At 41.9% G+C, this 7419-nt stretch overlaps 1 non-coding gene and 1 pseudogene across 1 annotated transcript; both read left to right on the top strand.

Moving 5' to 3' along the window:
• Positions 1-1164: 1164 nt before the first annotated feature.
• On the top strand, positions 1165-1279 carry LOC132865127 (U5 spliceosomal RNA). Its single transcript, XR_009650297.1, has one exon. It is a non-coding gene; the product is annotated as a U5 spliceosomal RNA (small nuclear RNA).
• A 2087-nt stretch (positions 1280-3366) lies between these two features.
• LOC132864555 (uncharacterized) lies at positions 3367-6057 on the top strand (annotated as a pseudogene).
• Positions 6058-7419: the final 1362 nt, after the last annotated feature.

Consider the following 7419-nt stretch of genomic DNA (forward strand, 5'->3'; position numbering starts at 1 on the left):
GCACAAGTATGTGATTAGCAGTTAATTTGAAGGTGAAATTAGAGTCAGGTGTTTTCAATCAATGGGATGACAATCAGGTGTGAGTGGGCACCCTGTTTTATTTAAAGCATATACGCAGAGCCATGGCCTCACTTTCGTTTATAAACGCCTTGAGACCTCAAGAATGGCATAGGAATAGTTTTAAGCATCAACAATAAATCTAATATAGTAATTTTTATGATTCAAGTGATTTCTATAGGTAGCGGTTTGCGTGAATGACCTTCACGTCCGTAACGTGAAGTCTATTGGTCTCATGGCCATTTCCGCTATACTAAAACACAGAGCTGACTGCAACTCCAATCCTCCATTTTGAGCCAATTGATCACCATGCCATGTAGATGTGTTTCTGGCTGGTGCAGCAACATGACAGAAGCTGGATGGGTCAAGAATGTTCGAACTTAATTTTTTTTTGGCCAAGTCATACACTGCTGAGTATCTGAAGTGTTTCAAGGGACTAGAAGCCTATAACCAGATGTGCTGTAGCTGGGTCAGGGAACGAAAAGCATGGAAATTTGGTGACAAATATCTGGTGAAAACAAAGGTGTGTACTGTGTACATTACATGTACAGTGATATACTGTAGATCATGAGTGCACATCCCCTGTGGGCCTACCTCAGCTGACAGCAGATGGCTGATTGTGATTTTTAACTTTAGCTTACTCTCAAGAGAACATACAGAAGCACCATCACGGCTAGACAGGAGAAATATGGTGTTATGTTTAATTTTAAGTCATAGATCAAAACTTGAAAAAAAAAAACCTCATACCTGATACAAAGTGAACTGAACACACTCTTATGTTGTGCGGATTTTTGTCAGTCAGATCCTGGTTTAGTGTGGCAAGCCAGAGATGATGACACTCCTCTGACAATTTTCTGGTTTCCTCCAGCTGATTTTTGATTATTTTAGGTAATCGGTAGAAGTGCAGATGTTTCTCACAATCTGAGCAATTGTGGCAACCCAAAACTGTGCAGTAATTCACCATTATTTGGTTTGTTTATCGAAACATTCACAAAGATTGCTTTGCTGTTGATGTGTCCAATGCCTCCAATATGGCCAACTTCCGGTTTGATGACGTCACGTGAAAACACTCTATACAGTTTCACTAGCCTGATCCAGTGTTAAGTGTAGCTCAGGTTTCTCTTCATTGAAGCATAAATCTTTCGCCTTTTACGAAAGATTTCTGTGGAGAGGAATGTTAATGAGATCAACTTATTTTTGCAGGCTTTGCTCTGATAGAGCTGTAAATTTTTGGTGGTCAAATGTTAAGCTAGCCGCACACTACGCCGATTTTCAGCGTACCGAGCCAACTGAAGTCGCGAGTCAGGCATAAAGACTAGTTTTCGATGGTACCGATTCATCTCACAGCCGATTCAAAAAACTAATCGGGAGCAGAGGCGCATCTTGTCACCAGTCAAGGCAGGCAGCTGCTTGGGGCCCCTGATCCACTAGGTGGTGAAAGAGAGTCGAGATTTGACACTTGTGTTTTGAAAAGTCATTGCGCGTATTAACCTGCAAATAGAAAATTGTGCCTGTCGTACATAAACCAGCTATTCTTCTAATTACGACGTCAAGAAGAAAATGAAGAGGAGCTATCCACCCAGGAATGTAAAAAGAAAAAAGAAAAAAGAGGAAGAGGAGAGAAGAAAGCAAGACAGTGGTAAGTCAGTCGAAATAATAATGAATGATGTAGTGCTATATAATGGTGCTAGTCTAGTTTCACTCATGTTAGCATGGCCATACTTTTCTTTTGTTGATTTTAATGACTACTACAGTCACTGCCTGGTTTAATTTGACAGCAAAGTTAGTTAACTTAAGTTGGCTCTCCAACAGACCGCACGGTGTGCCATGCATGCCCATACAGTGTGATTGGTCAGCCAATGAGGACATGGTCACCGCATTTGCACAAGCCAAGGCCCGGAAACAGATACTGTGAAGATATCCCTTACACAAAGGCTAAAAGCCTTTAAAGTTTTTTGTTTTGTTTGTTTGTTTTAATATAATTGGCAATTACCTTGCACTGTCTGTTAAAATGAACAGAAACTTACAGTAACTTAAGAAATATAGAAAACGCTGCTCACAAATTGTTGTTTTTATGAAACATTTATGAAAATGCTGACATCTGTTTGTAACTTTTTGTAACTTCACTTTTTGTAGTGTGTGAAATAAAAAAACATTCCTGTTCACAATTTGTTGTTGATTTATTGAACTGCATGTGTTCGTAACTTCACAATTTGTAACTTGTGAAATAAAAAACTATATTGCTTAGAATTTGTTGATGTTTTATTAAAATAAAGAGTTTGCCCTAGTGAATTTTTGTTGTGTGGGGTGGGATGGGGGGGGATTTCTGCTTGGGGCCCCACCAGACCCTAGAATCGCCTCTGATCGGGAGCCAGACTGATCGGCAAGAGTCGCTAGCAATAACCAATCATATCTTTCGCATATAACACGTGACATCATTAAACACAATTTCTAGCGCGAGAAATACGTGTTGGTAGCACCTAATGCAGGTATATACTGTAATTCCATAGACTGAAGCTTTATCCATAGACACAGTGGGCTGGAAAGCCACTCTGCTCAAGTTGTGTGGCTGAATTCCAAATCGCTTTAACTCCCTTATATAAGTGCACTATTTAAGGTTCGAAATAATAGCTCATGCAACCTAGATAGTGCGCTACATATTCCATGTTGTGTCATTTGTAATTCAGCCTGTAGCATCTTCAAGTGTTGGATTTAACAGTAACTATATCCAATAGCCAATCACAAAGCTATTAAGTTGTCACGTGATATTTAGCGGAATGTTTGTTATGATGCTTAGTTTGCATAATCTCGTTTGGTGTCGCTTCAATCGCGACTGTACTCGTCAACAGTCGTGAGTTAGTCGGGGATATGTGCGTACCCTGTCGGGAGTCGGCTCTGAAATGGGTCGGTTCAGTACTGCGTGGATCGGCGTAGTGTGCGGCTAGCTTTAGAAATATCAAGCTTTTTGCATGGACCCCCCCACACACACACATACACACAAAAGCCCCTTTCACCATATTTTTTTTTTATATGAATTTGATCTATAGCTGTCAAAGGCCTCTGCCTTAATACTGGTTACCGCTGTGACGTCACGCACTCAGGGCTGGTTGGCTGGCTCAGTGGGGCAGCTCGAATGCCAACTTTGTGGTCAATTTTAACTCTCAAAAATATATATATTTTTATTCCCATTTTTGCAACAAACAAAAGGCAAGGATGGAGATATTATCCACTCAGAAATGTATTTAAAAATAAAGGTTCTGCGTATCTCCTTTAAACATGGTAGAGGATTTTTGTTTTTTTTTAAATTAACATGAAAACGTCTACAGAAGTAAAATTGTGCAATCTGAAACAGTGCAGGAAGTTTTAAGATTTTTAGACAAAAAAAATACACAATCATGGTGTATTAGTCAAGGACTTTACTATTTTAGAATTGCAAAACTGTCTTCAAGTTTTTAAACAAGGAAAGTCTCCAGGAGGTGATGGACTCCCTCTGGAATTTTATCAAACCATTTGGGATGTTTTAGCAAATGACATTTTGACTGATTTTAAAGAATTTGAAAGACTGGCTCGATTTCCAGACAGTTTTAGGATAGGGATAGTTGCTTTACTGTGCAAAAAAGGTGACAAGACAGACTTGAGGAACTGGAGACCGATCATCCTTTTAAATTTTGATTGTAAGCTTTTTAGCAAACTATCATGACATATGCCGACAGTTTTAGATGTGATCCACCCAGATCAAGCCTGTGCCATCCTCCTGAGGAAGATCACGGACAGCCTAGTGCTTGTTCAAGACGCCATCTGTTTTGAGAGGGACAGAAACTTTTGGCTATTAGTTATAAATTTAAACTTTGAGAAAGCCTTTGATAAGGTCTCACACCAGTACCTTTTTCAGGTACCGGAAAAGATGGGTTTTCCAGGGAGGTTTTTAGAGTGGGTGGGTCTGCTGTATCAAGATATTTGCAGCAGAATTTTGGTAAATGGGCGCCTCACAAAAGTGATTGATGTTCGCTCTGGTGTCCACCAGGGGTGCCCGTTATCTCCACTCCTGTTCATAGCCTGTATTGAGCTGCTGGTGCAGATCTTGAGAAAAGACAAATTGATCAAAGATCTAGACTTGCCAGGTGGACTAACTGCAACCTGTACTTTGTACATGGATGACATCAATCTTTTATGTTTGGACATTTTATCAGTTCAAAGAGCTCTGGACTTGACTGAGTGGTACGGAAAAGCCTCAGGCACTAAGCTCAATAGGAGCAAGTCTGAGGCCCAGGTCCTTGGACCATGGGGTAACTTACAGACCAACCTGGATCTGGACTTTAAAGAAAAAGATATTAAAGTTTTAGGAATCAAATTTGATGAGGACGGCCGTGGACATGGCAACTGGACTGACATGTGAGGGAAAGTCAGACAATGGCTAGGGTTTTGGGGACTGAGAAAGCTATGGAGGGAAAGGTTTTAATAATAAAAGCTGTTATTTTACCTTTGTTTTTACTCATCTATTCTGTTTTTAGTCCCCTGAGACAATTTCTTTTAGATCTGGAGAGGGCATTTTTTTACTTCCTGTGGGAGTCCAAGTGGGGGAGACTGCGGCAAGTGGTAGTGAAGAAAAGACCAGATAATGGTAGGAAAGGCCTCCCAGACCCCCACCTGTTTTTAGGTTCCAAATTCATCGCCCTGCACATCAGTTATGCCAACTTCCCATCCAGAGACAGTAAAACAGCAGCTATGGTCAAGTTCTGGATGGGGTCACATCTTAAACGGCTGAACATTTTAAAGCCAGATCTTAAAATGCCAGTTGTTTTTGTATTGAGCCAAGAATATGCTTTTACTGAAAAGTTTTTAAAGAAATATGATTTTGAAAAGGAAGACGTCACCGTGGGTGTCACCGTGGGTGTCACCGTGGTGTAGCGGTTAGTGCTGTCACCTCACAGCAAGAAGGTCCGGGTTCGAGCCCTGTGGCTGGTGAGGGCCTTTCTGTGTGGAGTTTGCATGTTCCATGTGTCTGCATGGGTTTCCTGTGAGTGCTCCGGTTTCCCTCACAGTCCAAAGACATGCAGGTTAGGTTAACTGGTGACTCTAAATTAGGTGTGAATGGTTGTCTATGTGTCAGCCCTGTGATGACCTGGTGACTTATCCAGGGTGTACCCCGCCTTTCACCTGTAGTCAGCTGGGATAGGCTCCAGCTTGTCTGCGACCCTGTAGAACAGGATAAAGCTGCTAGAGATAATGAGATGAGAAGATGTCACCATTTTAACTAATGCATTGTCTATCTTGTGCAGGACTGGGAGGAAGTGAGCCCCGTACCCGACCTCACACTATGTTTGGTGGAATGCAGCCCAACCCGCTCTTCAGAACAAGCACAGGGACCTGTCATGGATGGCTGTCCATGAGATCCTTCTGGTCAGGGCCATGATGCATTCCCAGGGCATGGCGGCAAATCTGATCTGCCCACGGCCAGGATGCAGCCAGCCCTAAACCATGTGGCATGTGCTCTGGGAGTGTAGTGTGGCAAGGGATCTGTGGGCCATAACCGGCCCCCTAGAATGCCCGAGCCTGCCAGCAGGGGAGGTTCATCTGCAAGTTTACTGGCTAGCAGTAAACAGGGTGGGCCAGGGCATCAAAAAGTTACCAGCAGCTGAACTTACCATGCTCTGGCTGACCCTGAACAGCATGCAGGCCGCCCTATGGACCTCCTGCAACCTGCTGGTGGGGAAGCAGGTGACAGTGCCCTTGCATGCACTCAAAAAGCTAATAAAACCTTTGCTGCAGGAGGCGCTGCATGCTGACAGTCAGAGGAGGGGGCCGGGGTCACACGCAGGGGGGTTCTGGACACCACGGTACTCGGCTCCCATAGAGGCTCACCAAAGATATGTGAAAAACCACAAGGATGGAGCAGCAGACAAAGGGCGAGGATCTCTGCTGGGTCCTGAACTGGCAACTATGCGCATTCTGGAGGTCAGGGAGGAGCCGGCTTGTGTGGCTCACCCTGGTCCTGTATGACCATAATCATACTGCACTAATACTACATAATTTTTACTTAAATTTGCAATATTTTTCTTGTTCTTAAGCCTTAATTTGTATAAAAAATAAAAAGAGAATTATTTGCTTATATTGAGTATATTTCACTTATTGTTGGACTGTATTAAGTTTGATTTCAAGTAATTTGATCTAAAAAAATCAGCATTTTTATCCTATTTTAATCCTTTTGAATACTTATCTGGGACTACTTATTTCTAGATTTAAAAATCTTATTTCAAGATTTCTAATCAAGTAAAATTAACTTGCTGCATGGACAGATAATTTCACTAGTTTTAAGTAATTTTCTCCTCAAATTTAGTGTTGATATGTTTAGGCTACCCTTTTTTGCAGTGCTTTTCCTGGTTTTCTCCATGCTCAACAAGCAACTGGACCATTAGTCTGCAGTAATTCTTTCCCCTACTTTTTCATTAGACAGATCACACAACACACAACTGTTCCTTTTCAAAATTCAACACCCCCCACCCCCTAACCCTTCTTTCAATCTATCAAAATTGCTCATTGGTCAGACATTTCTCTGTCTGTGTGCAATGGCTAACAAAGCTGTAAAGGTGTAAGAGATTGGCCCAGGGCACCTTACCTCATACCAGCTTTCTGTAGTTGAAGGAGAGGGTGTAAAGGCTGTTTGTGTTTGATGCAGTATTTGAAGAAGGAGGAGCTGCTATTTGTACAACAGTAGACACAGATGCTCGAGCTGTTTTAGCTATAGCATACTTGGATGAAATACCAAAAGGAGAAGAGAGAGGTCGTTGAGACAGTCAGGGATGAGAATTTTCCACCAATCGGCGGATTTCCGACTTTTTCAGACCAAAAAGATCGTTTTTGAGATCGATGTAAATCCATTGAGAACTTTTCAGGGGGTATGGTTAATGATCTGTGGTCACCTTAAAACGTCTTGATTCTAGGTGGGCTCTGGGTTAACACACTTGAGTCTTTCGACATGTTGTAATTAACATTCACTTTTGCGACAATGTTCAACTTATTTGCGGTATAATTTTTGGGAAATCCCATCACATGCAGTGTATAAACACAAGTACACATGATCTCCACATGTGGCTTGCAATCGCCATTCACCGACCATACACACTGTTTGACGATACGCATTGGTAACATTGGAAAGACACGTATTCAGGCGGGATATTTTAGCATATCGACAATGGCAAAAGTCCTAGATAAGAAATAAGAGGATCAAGTGAGGGAGATTGATAAAGGTGCAGGAATAAAGAACTGTTTTCGATGGGCTTGGTTAGAAAGAACACTGAATGTCGAGATCGACAAGCAGACTGTCACAACGAAGCTTGGTGATCACATACGGAAAATAGACAT

The sequence above is a fragment of the Neoarius graeffei genome, chromosome 17, assembly GCF_027579695.1.
Source record: "Neoarius graeffei isolate fNeoGra1 chromosome 17, fNeoGra1.pri, whole genome shotgun sequence".
Taxonomy (NCBI): Eukaryota; Metazoa; Chordata; class Actinopteri; order Siluriformes; family Ariidae; genus Neoarius; species Neoarius graeffei.